This window comes from Lathamus discolor, chromosome 11 (genome assembly GCF_037157495.1).
Source record: "Lathamus discolor isolate bLatDis1 chromosome 11, bLatDis1.hap1, whole genome shotgun sequence".
Taxonomy (NCBI): Eukaryota; Metazoa; Chordata; class Aves; order Psittaciformes; family Psittacidae; genus Lathamus; species Lathamus discolor.
Window position 1 is genome coordinate 3,972,816 of NC_088894.1, and position 22,634 is coordinate 3,995,449.

At 52.9% G+C, this 22,634-nt stretch overlaps 1 protein-coding gene across 6 annotated transcripts in view; it reads left to right on the top strand.

Annotated features, from left to right (window-relative positions):
- Positions 1 to 22,634, top strand: part of LOC136020699 (chromodomain-helicase-DNA-binding protein 6-like) — a 69,771-nt gene that overhangs the window by 649 nt on the left and 46,488 nt on the right. Inside the window, exon 1 of one of the 6 annotated variants that reach the window (XM_065692023.1) lies at positions 12,282 to 12,288. The exons of the other annotated variants lie outside the window; for them this stretch is intronic. The gene's annotated coding sequence lies outside the window, so the exon portion shown is untranslated. Of the gene's footprint in view, positions 1 to 12,281; positions 12,289 to 22,634 lie in introns of those variants that run through there. 6 annotated transcript variants of the gene reach the window in all.

Here is a 22,634-nt window from a genome sequence, read left to right on the forward strand (position 1 = left end):
TCCTCCCGTCGGGAAGGGGGGGAGCGAGGCCCCCCGGCCCCGCAGCGAGCGGCGGGCGAGATGCGGGGCGCCCGGAGCCCGGCCGCGGGGCGCCGCTTTCCGCCGTCAGCGCGGCCGCAGTGCTCAAGAACCTCGATCATTGAGGCTTTAAACTTGGCGGGCGGGGGAGAAGCGGGTCCGTGTGCGGGCCGGGGGCACGGCTTCCCCGCGGGCCGGCGCCCCGCTGAGCAAGGGCACCTGGGGAAATGGAAGGGGGCACTCGGTTTAAAGAGCCGCGGCGGGGTCGTCCCTGTGCCCGGCGGGCCCGTTCCGCCGGTCGCGGGGCAGACGCGGGGCTGTTTGTGACATTGCAGCCATGTCACAGCGGAGGCATCGCAGTCACGTCGGAGCCGCGTCTCGCTCGCTGCAGTCGCCGCGCCGCAGCCGCCCCGCGCAGCCTCACGCGTGGTGCGCGGTGTTTGCGCGGTGTGTGCGCGGTGGGGCTCCCGCTGCGCTTACCGGCGGCTCTCACTGGCGTTGGGGTGCGTTTGGGGCTTGATTTCGTGAGGTTCACGGGGTAAACGCTGTGCATGAAACGCACGCAAACGGGAAGGTGAAGAGGAATCCTCTGCCGTCATCGCTGCCCCGGGTGCACACCCCGCCTGGAGCGGCGTTCTCTCCGTTTATCGATTTCCTTTCCTGAGCACTACGCTGAACTCGAAGCGAAGTCGGGGACCACGGAGTCCGGGCAGGCTGCGCCGGCAGCCGGCTCTGCTCTGTCTGCTGCCGGCCTTGGATGTGGTAGAGCTTTCCAGTGTCTTTGCTATGAAAAGTGCTTGATTTCCTTCTGTAAGTTGGGATGGTCCTAGCCAAAAGCTCTGCCTTTATTTGTTGTTTCCCTCCTGTTTGGGAAATGCAGCAAATGCCTTTGGGGGTTGGAGGATGAGGGAGGGGGATGGAGATGGTTCATGTGGTTGTGCAAAGTGTCCTGTAGGTCTCTCACACACCCCTGCAGCCACTGGCCTCCCTGGCAGCATTCAGGGCTGCTCAGGGGCAGGCAGATGCGGTTGGAGTTGTTGGATGTTTATCCCTCACCCGTTTGCTTGTAGGGCTATGGATATTTGGCAGCTGGTGCTGTCTGTATCCTTTGAAGTGGTGTGGGGTGAGCTGGGTTAGGGTGATGCAGAGCAGAGGGTGCACTGAGCGCTGCCAGTGTTTTCCCCACTGCCTTGAAGGGTTGCTTTTGGGGCCTGTTCAGGTGGTGGCACAGGAGTAGGTGCTCCCCTACCATTCCTTGCTCTTGTTTACCTCATTCATGCGGGGGCTCTGCTCTGCTGCTTTGCAGAGAAATCATTGTTTTGGTCCAGCTGTTGAAGTATGAAGCAATAACAGCATATTTTTGCTCTGGGAGTGAATTCTTCCTAGAGTAAATAGGTTGTTTCTCTCAAGGCTTCTGCCCTCCAGCTGGGCTGGTTTTGTTCAGGGCTGCCACTGGGTTCCTTTCCCACTTGTTTAGTGGAAAATTGATTCCTCTTCCACTACAGAGCTTCATATTCTTGACTGTTTGCTTTTGGAAAAGCTAATTCTACTCGTTGTCTCCAAATTGGTACTGCTGCCTGAACTTGGGGGCTCTTCAGGAGCGTGGGTCTTGCTGCTGGGTTTCCTTCCCTGCAGCAGTGGTGGGGTGAAGCTTGCCTGAATGTTGCCCCTCAAGTGCTTCAGACTGTAAAGCATAACTAGCAGAGTTGCATCCCATCAGAATATCTGCGTATACGTTGTGCAGCTGAACTCACAGTAGGTATCCTTCAAATGAAAGCCAGAGTCAGTGAGAGGACTTGGAGAAAATCCTCCAAGCAGCAGCACTGATTGCCCTGTTGCTGAGAAGGCAGTTGCAGCCCCTTCTAGCTGCAGGCTAGTGTGGATGTGTTGAAAACTAGCCTTTGTGTATCTGAGAAGCTAAAGGATGTGATTAATGCACATCTCTTGTGGAAGGTGCTGTTGGGGTCCCTCTGTACCTTGCTCTGAGTGCTGCTGGCTGGTTTGGTAGCATGTGCCTTTTAAAGGGCTTGAGTTTACCTCTTCCTTTGTTGTCTTATGTACTGGCACTGGGGGAGACTGGCTCCCTCTGAGCAACTGGCCTTGGATATGCCAGTGTTAGCCCGGAAGGTCAGTGCTGAGGTTATCTTTGGGTCTGTGATTCCTAGTGGCTTGGTGAAGGAGGTTCTTAGAGGAATATCTTGTTTTCCGTACTACTTTTTACCAAAAGCAAATCTCTGCCCCCTTTCCCCATCCCAGAGTGTAGTCTCAGTACTTTAAGATTTAGTTTTCCTTGAGAGATCTGTTTTCTCAAGAGCTTATCCAAACACACGGACTTTTACAGGTGGCTAATATAAAGTGTCTCACTTTAATGGTTTGTGTTGTTTCAAGAGGGGTTTGCACAAGCAAGTGAACTTGTTTTTGTGAGGTGGCACGGCTGAGAGCTCGGCTGCCAGAGCAGCTCTTTGTGTTCCGTGTGGAGCTGCGCTGTCCTGGCCTGTCTCAGGTTTGCAGAGATAAGAGCCAGTATCACACACATCAGCGAGGAGGAGAAGCTTGTCCTTGTGAAGGAGGGGAGAGGGTTGATCAGCCTTGGTGCAGGAATGTGGACTCAGTGTGTTTGGTCTTGAAAGCAGCATGAAAAGGGAGGCATCTCCGAAGTTGTATTAAAGAGATGCTTGGCAAGCATGGTGCTGGATGTCTCATTGGGCTTCAGGGGAGCCGAGAGCGTTTGTTGTCATTGCTCCTGCACATAGCAGTGAAAACACTTTTCTCTCGGCCCCAGTTTCCTGCTTGGGCCAGTGGCATCATCCTCTGGTGGCTTTGCTCTGGTCTGTGAAAGCAGAGGCAGAGTTGTTGTTGGGGGCCAACAGGACCTGTAAAGGGAGAAGATGGTGAGGGTGAATGATCTGTGCATAGTCAAATAGCAGGGTTTGCTGTGGGCAGTGTTGGGGACAGTGCACAGCGTTTGTGTCGTGGTCCTCAGCACCCTAAACCCCCATGAAAGCAGAGTTGTGCTTCACCCTGGGAGCAGTGTCAGTGCCTGGATTGCCAGCATATGGTGGTGATGGGACCAAAATCCTCTTAAGGAAGTGCAGGGTCCGTGTGCAGTGTTGGGCTGCAATCCCAGCACTGCCAGTGCCTCCAGTGATCCTTCAGGACACAGCAGAGCTGGTGAAAGCCAACCAAACTGTTGGGAAAAGGGGAAAACCTTGGTTCTGCGGTGTCAGCGCGTGGCGTGAGGAGGCTCTGATTTTGCTTTCTAATGTCTCAGGCTGGTGCAATGTGTTTTCTGTGCGATAGGACAATGCCTTCAACTTTCCCTTATATGGGAAAATCTGGTATGCAGCCGAGCAATCTGCCAATATGTGGCTATTAATTTTTAGCATTGTTGTGGTGCATGTGTCCAGTCAGCCTGAGTAGTAGGAGATACCTGGCACGCTGTGGCTGGGCTTTAAGGTTTGAGGCAGGTCCCTGACCCATATCTGGGGAAAGGTTGTGGCTGAGCTCAGCCGGCTCCTTGGGAAGTCAGCTAAAAGCTGGGAGAGTTTGGTGTCTGGGTTAAGGCCCCTGGCATATGCTGCCCTTGGGCCCAGTGCTCAGGGAGCAGCTGGGTGCTGTGCTCATGTTGGCACCGAGATCACTTCACCCATCCTTCCTTCCCGCAGCAGAGGAAATGCTGCCTGGAGGTTAAGGGGTGCGTGCTGTTTCCATGCTGCAGCCTGTTGCCTCTAGGGGATTCCCAGCCTGTAGTGAGTATAAATCCTGCTCCAACAGGAGCAAAGCACCCTTTTTCAGTCCAGAAAAGAAAGTGAGAAGTGTGGGAACCGAGCCCTAATCCCTCTTTGTTTTTCACCTGGGCGCTGGAGGTGCGCTTGCAGAGGTGTGTTGCACATCAAGCGCATTTCCAGCCCTGGTTTCCCCCTGAAGGATGCTGCTCAGTGCAGTCTGATGGTGACACTGTTAACATCTATCCTAGGAGGTGCAGCATGTCTTGTGCAGTCCCGTCTTCACCCTAACTTCACGCAGCCCTAATGTTGCACTAGGATAGGTTATGTTAGCTGGTTGCTTGCTTTGGTGTGGGGTTGTTTTTGGTTTGGTTTGGGGTTTTTTGTGTGTGTTTTAACTGCTGGGATGAAATTCGGCTCTCTTCTGGTGCGGCCTCCTGCACCTTCTTGTCTGGCTCTTTCTACTGTTCAGCTCGGTTATGGGAAGTCTGGGTTGAAATGCAGGTAACTCATTGCTTCCTTTTGGGATAACTCTGCCGAAAGCTGGGGAAAGTTACACCTCTTGGTGTCAATTTGCATAGTATTTGTGTTTCCTGAATGTTTCCATGAAAGTGTGGGATCTGTGGAGCCCTGCTTTGCATTACAGTAACTGGAGGCAGTATCTGGGTGGAAGATCCCCAGCCCTTTCCCCTGGAGGTATCTCAATTGCATTTCTTTGAAGGCAGAAGCAGGACTTTAGCTAATGGAAGGACTTCAGCTACCAGGCCCTCCATGTCAGTAGCCACTGCCGAGTGCTTTGCTTACTCCATATGGCACTGGAAATAGCTGGTTGTCATGTAGACATAGCTGAGTTTCCTTCACAGAACTTCCAGTTGTTAAACCCCTCTTCAGAAGTCCTGAAGGTAATTAGATAACCAAGTTGTTTATGTGCTTTCTGGTTTTCATTTTGTGCTTTAACTTGCAGTCCATGGCTGCCTTTGAAGGTGTATTCCAGCGTTAGCAATGTGTTCGTGTGCCATGCACAGGAACAAGGAGGATGCAAAGTTAGGGGCAGTTTTCACTCTTTTGGCATATAGGTAGGTGAGGTATTGGTTATTTAAGAAACATTAATGCCTTGTTACGTACGTGCATCGAGGCGGAATTAAAGTTAGTCCTAGATACAAGAATAAACATTAGTGCTTTGCTATAGACGTGCTGTCAAAGCTGCTATTTTTGTGTGATCCACTGCCTTGAGTTCTCCAGGTCTTGTGCACAGAGCACCTTTAACCCTAAATGTTTCATCTGTTTTGGTTGAACTTAAAGCATACTTAAGATAAAATGAAGCTGAAGTGCTTGGTGGCTGTTAATTGTGGATTGGAGGAGAGAGAGCTATTCTTTTTTCTGTATATGTGCATGGTGCATCCTCGCTGCACCCAGTGCTCCTCTAGCCTGGGAAGGGTGTGGGAACACACAGCGTATTGCTCTTATTTGTATGCTCCTCTGCTTGTTGCTTTAGGGCAAGCAGAGCCCTGTTTCTCAGTGATCTTTCTCAGTCCCCATAGGGTGCCCCTCACCGGGGTATCTGAGCTTTTCCCGGCATGCACTTCCATGCATGCATAAAGGCAGGTTTCTCTCCTCCACCGCAGACAGCACACTGTGCTCTGTTTGTTCTCTGCGCGGTGAATGTTGTGGGGAGGCTGCCTGAAGCAGGGCTTGTGCTGACTGTGAAGGTGCTGAGGTTTGTGGTTACCCTGATTTCTCCAGAGAAGTGGCTGCAGATCTGTGAGCCAGTCGCGGTGACTGCTCCACCTCCTTGCTCCCGCGGGTGAGAATTTCTGCCTGAGAATAACATTGCTGGTTTTGAGTTGGGTCGGCCCCACATTGTGCTTTGAGGACCAGGGTCCTGGATCTGGAAGGCAAAGGAAGGAATGGATCGCTATGGGCACAGGCTCTTTTAAGCTTTAATAGTTGTAATTTCAATTAGAGTGGAACCCAGGTGACTCCTCAGGCTTGCGGGCCATGGGTCCTGCTGTGCCCACATCTGACAGGGCATAGCCCACTGTCTGTGGAGATGTGGTTACCTGAAGATGATGCTCTCTGGTTTCTGGACAGGCTGAGCATGGTGTTAGTTCTGCACAGTGCCCCTAAACCTTTTCTTGGAGCCAGCTCTACCTCCTGCTCTTTCTGCCACCTGGGAGAAGGAGGTGTCTGACACAGAGCAAAGTGGATTTTTGGGCCTTGTTTGCATGCTGGTTCCTCCAGAGACATCTGCTGAAGGCAAGGGTCAGAAAACGAGTGGTTTATCCAGGTACGGAGGGAGGGGAAATGTGAAATCCATGTTGGCATGGTCTTCCGACATGAACGTGCAGTAAAGTGGATCAGGACATGGGTCTGTGAGACCCATGCTCTGCTGTTGCATTCAGAGTTTGCTTGCCTGGCCTTCGTGTTGCTGCATGTCAAAGGAGACTGATATCTGTAGGCCTGCCAGGCAAGCAGAAAGAGTTGTCTCTTGATAGCTTGGTGCAGCTGATGCCACGTGCTTGCCTGCTGGGTAGCTTGACAAAGTTGGTGCTCTGCAGTCAGTGTGCTCTGGCAGGAGCTTCCTCCCTGTGCAAGCGTAGACCTCCAGCTTGGTGAGGCTGATGCTCTCCGCACTGCTCCCTGAGCTGGCCTCTAACTGAAGGGCTTTATCGACTGGGACAGAAAAGCCTACTTCTTCATATGTGCGTTTGGTAGCATTTTATTAGCAGCATGTCTGGGCAGGACTTCGGGTGCTTTGCTTGCTGTTTAAGAAGGCTATCCAAGTGTCTAAAAGAATCCTGTGGAGGGAATGAAACTTGGTGCTGCTGAACTCGAAGCATTTCCACATGAGAAATCAATGAAATTCTTTTTGGCTCTTCTCTTGCTTTGCCCACCATAGAATCGTAGAATAGTTAGGGTTGGAAAGGACCTTAAGATCATCCAGTTCCAGCCCCCCTGCCATGGTCAGGGACCCCTCACACTAAACCCTGCCACCCAAGGCTCTGTCCAACCTGGCCTTGAACACCGCCAGGGAGGGAGCACTCACAACCTCCCTGGGCAACCCATTCCAGTGCCTCAGCACCCTCACAGTAAAGAACTTCCTCCTTATATCCAGTCTAAACTTCCCCTGTTTAAGTTTTAACCCATTACCCCTTTTCCTATCACTGCAGTCCCTAATGAATAGTCCATCCCCAGCATCCCTATCTCGTGCTTCAGGCCCTGAAGGCTGATCCTAGGCTACATCCCAGCATGTGACAAGAGAGCAGCTTTGCTTTGGGCTGGGCAGCGCTGCCCTTCTTCTTTCCTCCTCCCATGTTTCTTGGCATGATGTGAAAGACACAAATGCAAGGAAGCATTGACATGATAGAGGAGTGGCTCCTTACAGAGGCCGTGTGAACTCTGGAGACAGTTCTACAAAGTAGCTTCAGCTGAGATTGTGGAGAACTTGTATCCCAGAGAGTTGAATTGAAAATAAACTGGAAGCCTTTGGAGGAAAACATCCCGAGTTCCAGTCCTCGTGGGGCAGAGCAGTTGAAGCAGAGGTGTGTGTAAGGATGTGGACCTGAGGACTGTAGGGTAGCAGCACTGCTTGTAAAGGGTGCTCTTGCTCTGCATTGCATCAGGAGAGTTTGCTACGTTTTGCTTTCTTTCCCTGTCCTTTAGGTAATTGGGAAACAGTCTGGTGCTTCCCTGTGCAAGTTGTCATGCCTGGAGAACAGCAGATTTCTGCCTGTTGCTATTTTGGGTGCAGGTTTGCTGGTTTCTCTTTGGACGTACAGCCAGAACAGCCATGGGACCTCACCACAGCACCCAGGAAACTCCCAGGCTGTGGCTGTTTGGGATGTTGTCTTCCCCCAGTGCCTGGCACTGCCATGGGCCAGGGTCTTGCTGGCCAACCTTTCTGCCCTCTTGGGGTGGGCTGGCAGTGCTGAAGGCCAGGGGCAGCCTGTCCATGGCCAGAAGCTTGTCCCCAACAGGGCAGCATGGAGCAAGTGACCTCTGTAAGCTGGTGGTGGTGTCCTGTGCTTTGGGAGTGAATAGTGGAGCAAAATGTCCTTTTGCATATGGAGATCTCTTTTATTCCACCTCATCCCTTTCACTGTGCATGAGACAGCGCAGACCCAGGTGAGTTTTCTTTGCCATGTAGGTTTTGAGACTCCTAGGACCAGGCTGGCAGTGCTGCCAAGCCCGGAGGGGAGCTGCTTACTTGTCACACACTAGGATGTAGCTTGGGATCAGCCTTCAGTGCCTGAATCATGAGATGTGGTCATGGTGGGCAGAGCAAGGCTGGCTGTGAGCTTACCTCATGCACCATACAGCCTTCCCTGCCTGCTGCCTATGCGCAGACAAGGCATTTGGCAAAGCAGCGGTGTCCATCCTGCTTGCGAGGCCCTGGACGTGCTTAAAATGCTGACTGTGCTCTTGTGGCCCAGCTGCTGGTGGCTTGGCCACGTTTCATTCAGCTCCTGGCTTGGGTGTGTTTCTTAGGGCATGTCCCCATGGGCTGTCCAGTAGATGAAGCAGGGTCAGGTTGGCCCGAGGGTGCAAAGCCTGTGTCGCCCTTTTGTTTTGCTGTGGTTATAGCAAGAGGACAACACACAATATTAAAGCTGGCAGGTACCAGCAGCAAACCAAAGGGGTGTGGGGACACCAGCTGGATGCTAGCAGGGGTAAAGGCAATCCACAGGGAGTTTCAACTAGAAAAGACTGACATAAACACCTGAAGGAATGATTTTGAGCAGGACTGGACTCTTGGCAGTGGGGTCTTGGTCATCATTTGAAGCTGTGGCTGGTGGTGTTGTGCCATCCCAGCAGGAATTCTGCTCTGGGGGTCACATGCGCTCTTTCTATTTGTCTACATCCAGATCTTGAGGTGTGTTGCAAGTGCTCGTTCATCTTCTCAGTGGCCCTGCTGTGAAGGGCGATTTTTATCCCCAATCTACAGTTAGAAAATAGAGGCACAAAGGGCTCTGATTGCCTTTGAGGAGCTGTGTGCAGTGTGGCAGAGCTGTTTTCTGGCAGCTTGAGTTTGCTGTGCAGGATAACAACAACAGCAGGAGGGGAAGATCTGTGTTTTCAGGAATGCCATCTCACTTCTTGGCCATCTGCCTTGGGATAGCTCGGGTTTAGTGTTCTTCACTATGTAGCTCTTATAAAAGGTTCTTTTGAATTGGCCAGCTGTCAGGGTCTACCGGTCGAGCTGGCTGTTGTACACCTTTCATACTAATAAAGGTGCTGTGGGCTACATTACGTGCCTGGTATCATCTTTACAGGGCTGGTGACCTTGAGGATGGACTCGGGCAGCAAAGTGGAGTTCTGTGCGCTTGTGTGTGAGAAATAAAAGGCAGCAGGAAAATGTGCAGAGTGTGCAGGGCCCTGGTTTCTGCTGAAGCCTCTGTATCCCTCCTGATAGCTGGAGAGCAGCTGGGTGGCTTGCCCTGCTGTGAGGAGCCTCTGAAGCAGCTGGCAATAACCCCTGTGCTCCCACAGGAAAGGTAATTGGGAAGAGGCTTTTCTGGGAAGTCTGGCTCCTCATGACTGCTGGTCCAGGAAGCTGGGCCCATGATCCCAGCTCTGACCAGAGAAGAGCCAGGCCCTCCAGAGAAGAGATCCTGCTACTAGCACTGAGTGTGTCCTTAGAGCTGCTTTGCCCCTTAATTACCCATCTAATGTGTAGCTGGGATTGTGCTGTGACTCTGACCTGAGGCTTTGCACAGTCTCCTGGGCAGCCTTAGCACAAGCTCTCCTTCTCTCGCTCCCTGCCTTGTGGAGGAGCAGATCGGGTGTACAGTCGTCAGCTGAGGAAGAGGAGGTTGCTCTCCAGGCATATTTTGGGTGCCACAAACTGGTCCTGCAGCTGTGCTGAGCTGCTGTTATGAGGAGCATGCTTCTGGCTCCCAGCGGGTGAGGAGAGAGGCTGGGAGCTGGCAGCTTCCTACCCACGGTGGGGTATTGGAGGGGTAGGGGAGCTTTGGAAGGGGCAGTCAGCCACAGGCTTTATGGGCCTGTGCAGCTTGGGACTTTCCTGTAACACATTGATAGGGATACTGTGTTTTCCCTTACTTTAAAGGAACAAATGTGGTGGCAGTGTGATGGGAGGAGTGGGAATGCTTTATGGCCACTGGCACAGCTGGCTCCTTGGACACCCCATTCATGCCCTTCCTTGCTGGCTTGCTGGTCAACATGCCAGGGCTGGTGTGTAAGTGCAGGGAAAACTTGGCACTGGTGATGGAGAAATGGCTTGTTAAGATTTGGCAGGCAGGGTGGTTTGGTCTCTGTGGTGGCCTGGGTTGACTGCCACACCGAAGTGTGTTTGTGTTTAGTGGGGAGCAGAGGCCCATTAAGTGCCACATCAGGGCTTTGCTGATGTGGCAGGAGCTCGAGCTGGTGATGCTCTTGGCAATGCAGGCAAATTGTGCTGGTGGAGTGCTGGCCTTCAGAGAACTGCTGTAGGCCCCTTGCACACGTTCATGCACCCACCCTGGAAATCCTGGCCCTCAGCATCACAAGGCTGGGCAGACTTGTCCTACCTCCCTTCTCCCTTCCTTGCCTGCATAGCTGTAGAGATTGGTTTCATTTTTCCTCTGGTTTTTGCCTTGCTGATGTTGAGGATTGAAATCCACTGCTTGGGGCTTGTGAACAGCTCTTTGGAGTGCAACTGTTCGCCTGATAATCAGAAGGTAACAGACACAGGCTTGAGAAACCTGTCTTGCTCCTGGCAGTGCCTGCACACCAGGGCAGCAGAGCAATGGTGTGAGATAAGGGGGTGCAGATAATGCTGGGTGCATCCCCACTCTGCAGTGCTGTGTCCCCTCCTTCTGAGCTGTCCATGAAGGTGATGAAATACATTCTAGGGTGAGCCTAGACCTGGTTTCCTCCTTAGCAACAAGCTGGAGTGCTGCGTCTTCACGCACAAGGCTAGGCATGGCTTTGTGCTTCATGATGTGCCTTCGCTGGACTAAACCAAAACTCTGCATCTTCCTCACCCCTGTCCCTGCTTGCTGCTGTGCTCACTGGAGTCTGAGCGAGCCCTCACTTCTCAGCCCTGTAGCACTGTGCAGCTTTGAAAGAGCTGCTGAAGGTCATTGTGGTTACGGTCTTGGGTTAGGAGCTGCATTTGAAAACTCTCCAGAAAGGAGCTATTGCTGGTTTTGCCACGTGAGCTTGTCAGGAGAGTCATGAAGTGCAGCTGACTGAAGCTGTGTTACCGGGGGCTGCATCCAGCCTGCGGGTGCTCTCTTGCTTGCTGGGTCCCAACAGAGCATCCTCTGTGCGCAGGCAGTGGCACTGTCCCAAGTGTCTCCCCGGGGTCTGTGACGTGGCTGAGAGCTTGCATGGGAGGGCTTGGGAGCACAAGTGTTGGTGCTGAGCAGGCTTTTTGGAGGGGAAACACTGTGCAACACTGCTGTATTCCTTGTCCCATGGAGCAAGGAGGTTGTGGCTATTTCTTGCCTTCCCATTAGTCTTGTTGCCCTGTGGGATGGTGGACTTGGGTATCCAGGAAAGGCCAGCATGGCCTGGATTGCCACATGTACTGGGTTTTCATATCAGCGGATCTCTTGGCTCCCCTGGACCCACAGAGAACAAAGTTAATTCTCCAAGTCCCCCTCTTCCCCTATTTTTAAGATGAAAACGTTTTAAGAACGGAAGATTGTTTGGAGCAGAGCTGCCTTGGGGCTGGCTGTTGGTGTGATGCTCTGCCCAGCATGCCCTTGACGTCTGCACCTGCCTGAGGGGTGTTTGCTCCCTGAATCTGGGTTCTTTGTGCATTCCTTTCTCCCCATGCTCCCTTCTTCTTGCTGTGTGCCCCTGCCTGGGGGAGTGGGACCTGTGTCCCTGCCTGTGGGGCCTGGGGAGCAGTGACGAAGGGTTAGGGCGGCTCTGAAACGAAGCACATTTGGCTGCTCAGCAGTGCCTCTGCAACTGGGATGCTGAAGGGGGTCTTGCTTTCCATCACTGTGTGTGCATGGAGCTGGGAGGCTGCCTCTCTATAGCCTCTGCTTGGGAAGGAGGAATGTAAGCCGTGTCTGCCTCGCAGCAAGCTCGCAGGCTCCCCAGCCCCCTGCCTCGCTGCTGCTGCTGCTGCTTCTCTCTCACTAAACTCCTGGGTTATTTTTAACTTGGAAAAATTACAACCCAAGATTTGCATTCTCTACCCCCAGTGGAGGGCTGGAGGCAGGATGTGGGGGAGGCACTGCGGAGGGCTGGGAATGCGGCTCACGCTCCGCAAGGCCCGTTTCCAAGGGGCTCACGGCCCTGCAGCACTGTGCCTGCCGGGCGCCGCATGCTCGCCGAGCTGCGAGGCTGCGCAGGGGGGAGGCCGCTTCCCCGCTCCACACGGCTGGAGTTCCAGCCTGGATTCCCATGGCGAATGCAGGGAGCAGCTGCAGACACATAAACAAATCCTGCTGCAGCAGGCGGTGGGGAAGGAGCCGGGCTCCGGGCTGCCAGGCTGCTTGCGTGACAGCCTGTGGACGAGGGCTGGATGCTTCCTTCAAAGAGCATCCTGCAGAGAAGCTCTGGGGTGATGGAGCCGGTTGTGGAGGTGCGGGCTGGGTTGCTGTTTTGCCCAGTGGAGGAGGCTTTGCTGGGCCACGCAGCCCTCCCTAATTCAGCTTGTTGGGAGGAGCCAGGGAGACACTGTCACTCTTGTGCTGTATTTCTCTTCTCCCTCCCCTAGCTCTGCCCCCTCAAGTGTTTTGCAGGCAGCTGTCTTGTCGTGCTCGTCTCCCCTGCCTGGATCACTCAGAGTAAGCAGAGCACCTCTCTAAATCCAGTGGCAAGGTGATGTCTCTTCAGAGCCCCTTCTCCGTGCAGCCCACAGGAGTGTAGCTGCCAGAGTCCCTCTGGATTGCACCACAGATACTCAGTGCTTCAAGCTCCAGTAGCTCTGCCGGCTGAGATGTGTTTGTGCAGCCCTGCCTGGAAACAGGAATTGATAAGGTAGCAAGAACCAAACAGCACCAGGGGACTGCAGATATCTGCGTGTCTCTGCTGTCTGGGGCCTTGGAGAAGGGTGTTGGTCGAGCCAAGTGGATGAAGGACAGTGCAGGCTCTGAGTTCTGCTCTCGGTCTGTCCCAGCTGGACCCCTGGGTCCTCTCCTGCTGCTCATCTGTGGATGCATCAGGTAGGGAGGGTGGCTGATGCTTGGTTGTCCTCGGGCTTGCTGTGTGCCTTGCCAACAGCAAAGCTGCTGAGGGTGGAGAGTGCTCTGAAGGCCCGTCTGATGGGCAGGAGCTGCCAGGCCCTGGGGACCACTGCTCCAGCTTGCCTGGAGGAGCCTGCCAGAGCCCATCAGTTCTGGCCTGTCATCTGCTGCTCCTACTGCTCCTAATGATCAGGGCAGGAGTAACAGAGAATGCAGCGAAGCTCTTGGGAACAATGACCAGTTCTTATTCTCCCAGCTGTCCTCGGGCACACAGGCACCCTTGCTCCTTTGGGAACAGTCTGTGTTTGCTTGCCAAGGCTGGTCCCTTACCCCAGCACACTGATCCAGCCTGACCCCACACGCTTCTGGTCAGCGTGCTGATGCAAGAGACCCTCCAGGCTATGGGATGGGGCCTGCTGTGAGACATTGATGCTGTCTCTGTGCCTCTGACCAGTGCCAAGTACCAGGACTCTGGGAGTTCCTGCTGGAGCAGCAGTATTAGTGCCTCGGCTCTGCAAAGCCTGACCCTGGTACAAAAATGATGTGGCTTGGTGTCATCTCTGCATGGTAGGGAATGACTACTGACTACTTAAGGCTGTAAGGTTTGTTGTCAGGCATGAGACACTGCTCCTCCATGCTTGAGCCAAGGGCTGCTGCCCTGATGACAGCACTGGGGAGCAGAGCAGCTCTTGGGCTGCCAAGGCTGGAGCAGCACCTATTCCCCCTAAAGAGCTGCTTCTGCAGCCTGTGTGGGGCAGTGGGGATGTCCCCCCAGAATGGTGTGCATACAAGGATAGCTGCTGACACTGGTTGGTGATGTGGGGCAAAAGAAAGACCAGGACCCTTTACCTGTGAGGTTGTCTTCTGAAAGCTTTGCAATTGCTCCATTGCCTGGTGCCCTTTGTTGCTGCCTTGTGCATGGAGGGGCTAAGCAGGGCCCTTGTGCTGTGGCTCTGGAGCTGCTGGCTTCTGCTCTAGAGAGATCCGAGTCTTCGCATCAATCTGTTCTTTGACCTCTGCCAGCCTGTCTCAGGGCAGGTTAGCACAGCTCTGGTACCAGAGCCTGGCTCCACTTGGGCTAGCTGCAGTGCATGAGCCTGGCTTGCTGCTGGCCTGCAGGCCTGGGCGGCACGTTTGGACCCGTCACCCTGACTGATCTTTATCCCTTCAAGCTGTTCCCAAACACTGAGGAGACACAGCGCTTGTGAGGAGTTCCAGCAAAGCAGACCTGCTTGTCTGAAGAGCAGTAACTTCATGGCATGGCTGTGCAGTTCTCTTCCTTATCTCCCTGCCTTCCCTTTGGGGCTGCATGCAAAGTGCTGTGCCTGTTTGGGATCTGTATTTTCAAGGGATGCCTCTCTGTCATCAGAACTGTAGGAGGGAGGAGATTTCTAGATACTTCTCTGGTTTGCAGTAAGCAGAGGGGCCTCCAGCCTGAGATGTGGCGCTCCTATTGCTCTCGAATGTCTCTGAAACACAGAATGAGTTCATCTTCCATTCTCCATGTAGAAAAAGCATCACTTCACGATGATGTGGTGTGCATGTGTAGGCTCAGAGTGGCTTGGTTGTGTCAGCAAGTGTTTGCCATGGCTACAGTCTGAAAGTCAGAATTGAAATGTGTCATGTAGTGGCACATGTCCACTTACAAGTGACTGTTCGTGGTGCCTGCGGCTGCAGCCCAAGGGTACTGCCTGTTTCTGCTCCTTGCTGCAGCAGCTTTGGAGGGGCTTTGATGCAGAATTCCTGCTTGGAAAGTGAGAAGGAAGAGTGCAGGTTTTCTGGATGTGTTATCACCAGTGTTCCTGGCACATGGGTGGACATGCTTACAGCACCCCTGGGTGCCCTTGGCCTTGGAGAGGTGGCTTGTGAGCATCGCTTGCTCCTTGAATCCCAGCTCCTCTTGTACTTCCTCCTTCCCTTGGAGAAAGCCACATGTCCCTTTTGTTCCTCCTTCTGAAGAGGATTTACAGTCTTTAAGCACCTGATGGTTGGGTGGTGTTTGTTTTAACTGCACACATTGTTTCCTGGCTGCAGCTTATTCCTACAGATAAACCTGTTCATTTTTCCCTTTTGAAGAAGGAAGCCACCTGCCTCTCGCAGGCAGCTGAACATGGCACTGTACTGCAGGGATGTGCGCTAATAAAGTAAAAACAGCCTCTGCCGTGCTGAATAAGGAGCTTTCTTGGGCAAATGCCATCAGTTTCTGCAGATGCTGGTCTCCTTTGTCTGTATTTGCGGCGCTTCTGACTGTTGGTGACCAGCCTGTGGACAGGCAGGGCTGGGCTGGCCTGGGGAAAGCTGTGTGATGGGCTGGGGGGGGCAGGGGAGCACCCCGGGTCTGAGAGGGGAGTCCAGGGCTTGGAGAGAGCTTGGACATGAGGCAAAGCAAAGGCAGGACTGCGTTCGGAGCTGCTGCCTCCCACCTTCCTCGCCACGCTGCAGATGCGAGTTCCCTGCAGGAAATGAAAAGTTGCTCTTTGCATAAAGGCTGTGAATAAAACTTTCTTTCTGAAGTGCCTCGGTGTGTCTGTGACTGAGTGGCTGTTGGAGCATCTGTTCCTATTGGGATGCAAAATGCTTGAAGGGATGGTGCTGGAAGTCTGCAATGGGGGAGTTCCAGCCCAAAGGCAGAGATTGTACCTTGCAGTGTCTATAGTCATCTGTGGGGCCTGTCCTTGGTGGTGATTGTGTAGGTATCTTGGGAGCATGTGCCAGGGTTGGGGAGGGAGAAGGGATGAGGCTAAGGCTGGATATGTCCCCAAGCGAAAGACAGGGGCAGCCCCTCACTTGCCATGTACCTTACTGCTTTTGGGGACTATTCCCAGTTCTTGTGAGCCATAGAATCATTTAGGTTGGAAAAGAACCTCAAGATCATGGAGTCTAACTGTAATCCTAATGTTGCCAAATCCAATGTTAAACCATGTCCCTAAGTGCTACATCTGCACATCTTTTAAATCCCTCCGGGGATGGTGATTCCACCACTGCCACTGGGTAGCCTGTTGCAGTGCTTGACAGCCCTTTCAAAGAAGAAGCTTTTCCTAATATCTAATCTAAATCTCTCCTCGTGCAACTTGAGCCCCTTTCCCCTTGTCCTATCGCATGTTATTTGTGAGAAGAGACTGACCCCACCTCACTGCAACCTCTTTTCAGGTAGATGGAGAGCAGTAAGGTCCCCCCGAGCCTTCTCTTCTCCAAACTAAACAACCCCAGTTCATTCAGCTGCTTCTTGTCACACTTGTGCTCCAGACCTTTTACCAGCTTCATTGCCCTTCCCTGGACCTGCTCCAGCATCTCAGTGTCTTTCTTACAGTGTGGGGCCCAGAACTGAACCAAAGCTTCATCCCCTGCACTATTCCACCAACGCGCATATCCCGCTGGGGCCCCAAAAGCCAGCTGTTTAGCTCACTCTCATCTGTGTATGCGTTGCATTACATGGAGGACAGCTTGCCATGTATCTTGATGATCAATGAGCTTACATTAGCCCAGCCTTTTCTGGGGGGGATGCATGGCAAAATCAGCTGGACTTTTGGGTGTGAGAACCCCCCAACACAACCTAACGTGCAAATAAAGCATCAGCTGAGAGTGATGTGGATGGTGCAGCCTTGTCCTGCTGCCTGCTCCTGGAATATATACCCTGTGGGCGCAGTCCTCTGCTGCTTGTTAACACATGCTGCACCTTCAGCTCGTTGGCTGGGGAAGCCGTCAGACTTGTGGCCAGTCTAATTACGGCTCCTTCCCGCAAGATACGTTTTAATGTAGCTCTCTCTTAGGTGGTGGTGGTGCTGTCTGTGATGAAGCTCTTCTGTGCGGTCGGAATAATCCTTGTCTGTCTCTCGCTGTTTTGCAGTGCAAATCTTTGCAGTGCCTCAGGCTGCCTTGTTTTGGTAAGGTTTCAATGAGAACAGATGTTGGTTTTGAGGAGGAGGTTACAGAAAAAGGCAAAATTTGATCTTTTACCTGTCCTTATAACAGTTCAGCCAGCCTCAGCGCAACAGCAGCCTCTGAAAGCAAACAGTTGGTTTTCAGAAGTGCTGTTTTGTTACTGTGCTCTGTTCCCTTTGTACCTGAGCGAAGGAGGGCAGAAGCCTGATACCACGGCTGGCTCTGTGTTACCTTAAATGGAGAATGTCTCTCAAACCTAGTTCTCCTTCTCCTGCTGAGCCTTAGACAAGGAGCCCCAGGCATCGCATGGGTAAACATTTCTCCCATCCCAAGTGTCTTTCTTGCCTTCCAGCCCCACTCCAATGGCAGCTCTCATCCTTCAGTCCTATCCCTGGCCTTCATTTGCTTGGGAATGGGTAGGCATGGCCCCAAACCCATCAGGCTTCTTCTGGTGCAGGTCTCGTGACTGTTTCCTTGTGGCAGCCCCTTTCCAGCCCCACTCTGCCTGCAGCTGCAGGCTTTCTCTGAACCCGAACTCCACCTTCTCAGGGGCTGCTGAGCCATTTTCCAGACCTATGATCTCTCTAAGCCCCAGTCTCTTTGCAGGCCTTTGGCAGCCCGTAGCCATCCCTGCTCCAATTGCACCTCTAGGCTTTCTCTTTCCGTCGGTGTTACCCTAACCCTGATTTTATAGCTGGACCTTTTGACAAGACCTGCTGTACAAAAGATGATTCCCAGCCAAGGTCTCTTGGCCACCTAAAATAATCTTTGGCAGCCCATTTCTAACCCTGTCCCAACTGGAACCCTGGGCTTTCGCTTTCTGTCAGCCTTAACCCTAGTTCTCACTTCCCATCTGAGCCTTAGATGTGGAATCTGAGATGAAAGTGTTCTCCCAGCCCAGGTCTCTTGGCAACCGGAGTCCAGCAGCAGCTCTGGGCGTTCAGTCTCCCTCAGCCCTAACCTTAACCCTGGCTCTTCTCTCTCATTTTCTCACGGAACAACAAAGGCCCCACAGCCGTTGCCCACATGAAAACGGGGATGCAGCACAGGTCTCAGTAGCCCCTGTAACCTTCCCTTTCCATCCAGACCCTGACCCTAGGAGCTGTTTTCCAGCTGAGCCTCTGAGCCATTTCCCAGCCCTCTTGGCAGCCCCTCTTCCTTTTGGCAGCCCCTTTCCAGCCCCACATAAGCTCTAGATTTTCTCTGAACCCTAACCCTGGTTTTGCAGCTGAGCCTTAGCCAAACACCCAGCGGTTTCCATGATGGAGCCTTCCTCTCAGGTGAGGCCTTCTGCAGCCCCTGCTTCACCCTGCTGCTGCTGCACCTCTGCATTTTCTCAGCTGTAACCCTGATTTTCCTGGGAAGCTATAGAAAGGTCTAATACCAATTACCTGGATCAGTGATTTCTCCCAGCCCAGGTCTCTTTGCAGCTGCCAGGTACTTTTACAGCCCTTTCCCAGCTCCGCTCCAGCTGCAGCTCTGGACTTTATTTGTCTCAGTGTCATCCCAGCCCATATCTTACAGCTGAACACTGGACAACGTCATCCCTGTGGAAGGTTGCTGCAAGCCCAGGTCTTTAGCAGCCCCCAACTTTCTTCTAGAGAGCCCTTTCCAGCCCCTCTTGAACTGCGGCTTTTGTCTTTCTCTCAACCCTAAGCTTAACTGTACATCTGAACCCCGGGAAAGAGCTGCCAGAGGAGGCTTCTCCCATCCAGATGTTTTGGCAGCTCCCACTTCGCTTTGGCAATGCTTTTACAGCCCCACTTCCCTGGCTGGCCTGTGCACCCAGAGGTCCCATTCCATGGATTTGCTGTGTAACACAGAGTAGAGTTGATGTTAACTGGGCTTCCTCTCCCAGACCTTAACGTTTTATATGAAAATTTCTGGATTTTATTTTTTCGGGGTCAGAAAACTGCTGTTTTGAAGTCGAGCAGGGGTTGTGCAGCATCATCTCTCTTCCCTTTTCCCTCTTCCTTTTCAGTTACTTGTAGGGGATGGCATAGGAGCTGTGCCTCCTGTCTGCGGGGCTGATGGAGATGCGGATGCTAGTACAGACAGGCTGCTCCTGCCCAGCTTTGGAGCCAGACTTGGGAACTGGATTCTGATGTTGCTGCTAGCATGCAGCACCTACGGAAGTTCAATGGGGTGTGCTTGGGCAACATTCACTGTAGCATTTTCAGGCTTTCGAATGCTTCCATTGGTGTCCTTTAAACATGCTCTTGAGATGTGTTCTGGTTGAAATGCAGTCAAAGCCCAGGAGCACCCCAGGTTCCTGTAGACAAGGGGAGAGGTGCTGGTCTCTGGGTGGGCAGTAGGTGCTGCGGAGCTGGCATAGCACGCTGCTGTAAAGAGCATGTTTATGGGCACAACTGATTTTGCAGCCTGTAAAGTAGCTTTTAGTGCTCTCATGTGGCTTTTAAAGGTGATCTGCAACGATTGCATGGAAAAGGAGCCAACAGCAGGTTGCTGAATGCCCGTGATGAGGGGTGCGGGCAGTGAGGCCCACTCTGCCGCAGGCTGCCCGCTCAGCGCATGGTCTTCAGTGCTCTGAAATTTGTTCCCAAAAAGCAAGTCTGAGGTTTAAACCCTCTTTGAAACCCTTCCCTTCCCTTGGGGAAAACAAGACCTTCAAAGAGCATAACAAGCTGGGAGTTCTCCGTCCTCCTGGGCTGGGTGCTCGCATTCTGCCTCCGCTATCACTGCTCTCCCCTAGCCCAGCAGTGCTCCCAAGGAAGCTGAAAATAGTTGGTGCTTCCCATCCCTGGGGCTTTTTGATCCTCTGCAGCTGATCTGAGCTATTCTGGGAGCTAACAGCTGGGCTGGGCAGGGTTCTGGGACGGGAGCTGTGTATCCCGAAACCCAGGCTGGGTTCTGGAAGAGTAGCTGGGACAACCAGTGGTGCCCATGGTGGCAGCTCCCATTGCCACATGCATAGACTCATCCGTGCTGCCTGAACACCCGCAGTTCCCCAATGAGCTACATGTATGAATGAGCTTCACGTGGAGCTCGCTGTCAAGGTGATGAGTATTAGAAATCATATGTTCTTCTGTGGTAATATTAAGCACCGTCACTTCTGGAAGCAAGGTTAGGGGGGTGACACATGGTTAGTATCTGTCCGGGAGCTTCGTGCATCAGCCGCTGCATCAGGATTTCCCTTCTGGTTGCTCTTCATGTGAAGACTCAGTGTGTGTTGTGGAAGCATCTTCCCAGACAGATCGAAGCGGCAGAGCAGCACTGCTAGCTGTGGGTAATGACCTTGAGCTGTGCTGTATATAAATGAAATTACTATTGCAGAACACTGTTTGAGACTTTGTTATCTTGAAAGTTTCAGAACCTGGCCAAAACTATGCTTATCGCCCCCCCAGTTTAGGGGGAGTTCATTGAGTCCTGATTGTGGGATGTGTCTGTGGCTATCTGAGATCTGGTTGGTAAAGGGAGACCCTGAAGAGCCGCTCGTTTAAGCCCTGTTTACCAGTTGCAGGCAACTATTTTTGCAAGCCACATACGAGGAATTCTTTGGTGTCCTGTGGCAGTTTGTCTTCTGGATTTCCTGCTTCCACCACTGTCTCTTGCAACACTTCCTGCAGCCGCAGCCAGTGTTGCAGGGCTCCTCCGCAGGCCCCTCCTGGCATCATGGGGGCACGCTTGGAGGATTCTGCAGCAGATGCCTGTCACTGAGCCCTGCTGCTGGCCCGAGGATTCCCACATTGGACAGGAGCGGTGATATTTGGTGTACGTTCAGCTCTTTGGGTGGAGGTGGGACGAGAACCAAGTCTGCCAGGTCAGCCTGACCTCACAGTAACTCCTCTGGGTAGGTCGGACTTGCAGAGAGGCTGCTCTGCGTTGCAGTGTGGCTGGGGATGTGCTTCTGGAGGCCTGATGGAAGAGACAGGGATGCTTTCCTGCTGGTGGCTCAGGACGGTTGGAGAAAAAAGGCTGGGAGCTGGTTTTGGTGGCAGACTGGGCAGGGTCCCAGCATCTCCTAGGCTGGACAGGCAGCTCCAGAGGGGAGCTCTTTGTTGCTCTGGAGAGGAAGAGCTCTTGCAAGCATTGGATGTGCCATGAAATTGGTGGTCACCCCAAGCAGAGTTTTGTCTTGGATTTTCCAGGGGTTGGGTGCAGGAAGGGTGACTGCTGTATTATTTTCAGCTTTGGTCCTCAGTGACTTGGGGCTGGCCTTCCCCAAAGCACAGCCCCCGGCATGCGGAGCAGCGACAGAGTGCCGGGCTCCAGCAGCATTCCTCCTGCTCGTTTTAGCCCCCTGTACAGGATATAAATATAATATAAAATAATAAGGAGAGAGAAGCAGGATAGATGCAGAAAGCCAGACTTCCCCTTCCAGCACTGGCCCTTATGGGAGCTTGAGGGAGAGCTGCAAGAGGAGGCTCCCCGCAGCACAGAGCAGCAGGGACATGCTGTGTGATATATGGATGGCACCAACAGGAGCTTTAATGCTGAACAGTGCCATAGCTTGGCTGTTGGAAAATGTCTGGGAAGAGGGAACACGCAGCCAGGCTGGAATGTCAGCTGGGCAGCGAATTTCAGGGAATGTGGTTGTTTAAAATCGTGGAGGAAGGTGCAAGGAGAGCTGCAGCTCATGTGAACTTGCCTCTCCGGGGTGGTTTGATCCTGTCAAGGGACTGAGCACCTACCACTGCATTTCCGTGCTTCAGTGTGTTTTATGAGCCAGGAAGGATGTGTTGCCTGCATAGCTGTAAAATCCTTGCCTGGCATGCGGGAGACTGTGCCCTGAACACCCTGAGCTCACTGTTTTGTTTGCAGAAGCGCACTCTGCCCTGGGGACCACTTGGTACCCACTCCTGCCATGTACAGAAGGGTGTACCTGCTGCTCTAGAGCATCTCCTGGCTCTGCTTTGTCAAGATGCTTCTCATTCTCCTCAGTGGCTCTCTGCAGGAGTGCACGTTTCCTGGTCTAATGGTGGTGTAGAGATGCATATACACATAGAGTCCTTGGTGCTTGGCTTACATTGCCCAGCTCAGGCGTCAGGCATGGATTGCACTCAGTGTTGCACATTTTGCTTGCTCGGAGCTGGATTTTCAGCAGATGGTGTTGAGCAAGCAAGAAACTGGATGCTCTGGTGTGGAGACATGTTGTATGGTGGCAAGTTTGGAAAGGCACTTTGGCTTTTGTGCCAGGACCCTCCTCTCCTTCTGACATGCCAGAGGATGTAGGCAACGCAGTCTGTCTTTCCATCAGGTACGATCTTGTAATGCATCCTCGGCCTCAGCTGTGGCCCATCTGTGATGGTTTATCCTCGGCAGGCCCTGGGCATGGTGGGGGCTGTCTGTGATGGTGCTGAAAGGCAGGCCTAGCACACAGCCTCCCCCCAGTGCTGTGGCCTCAAAGCTAGTTCTCCTTTGTCTCTGCTAACATGAAGGCGTTAACGTGCTGAATGGGTACTGGGTGGCACACCACAGCCAAGTGCTGTGGCTGATCCAGGCCAAGGCAGACTACCTCACACATTCTTTTGGGTGTATCCCTGTCACTGCTATCTATAGAGCTTTATTCCTTTTCCTTCATACACTGACCTCATTCCTCAAACTTGGCTGGCGTGTCTGTGGAATGAGTGTAGCCCTGGAGAAGATCTGTCTCTTTCCAGCTTGTCTTGTCAGGGCTACTGTGGCTTCTCCTTGCCTATGTTCTCAGCTTATTTTCAGCACCCCTTTTTCTTCTCCACCTGAAGATTACCTTGAGAAGATCTATTTCTGAGGGAAGACCTCTCCTCTGAGAGTGAACCACTCCACAGGGCTGTGCACTGGGGGAGCTGTGTGTGTATAAATGAGATAGAACCACAGACTGGTTTGGGTTGGAAGGGACCTTAAAGCTCATCCAGTTCCA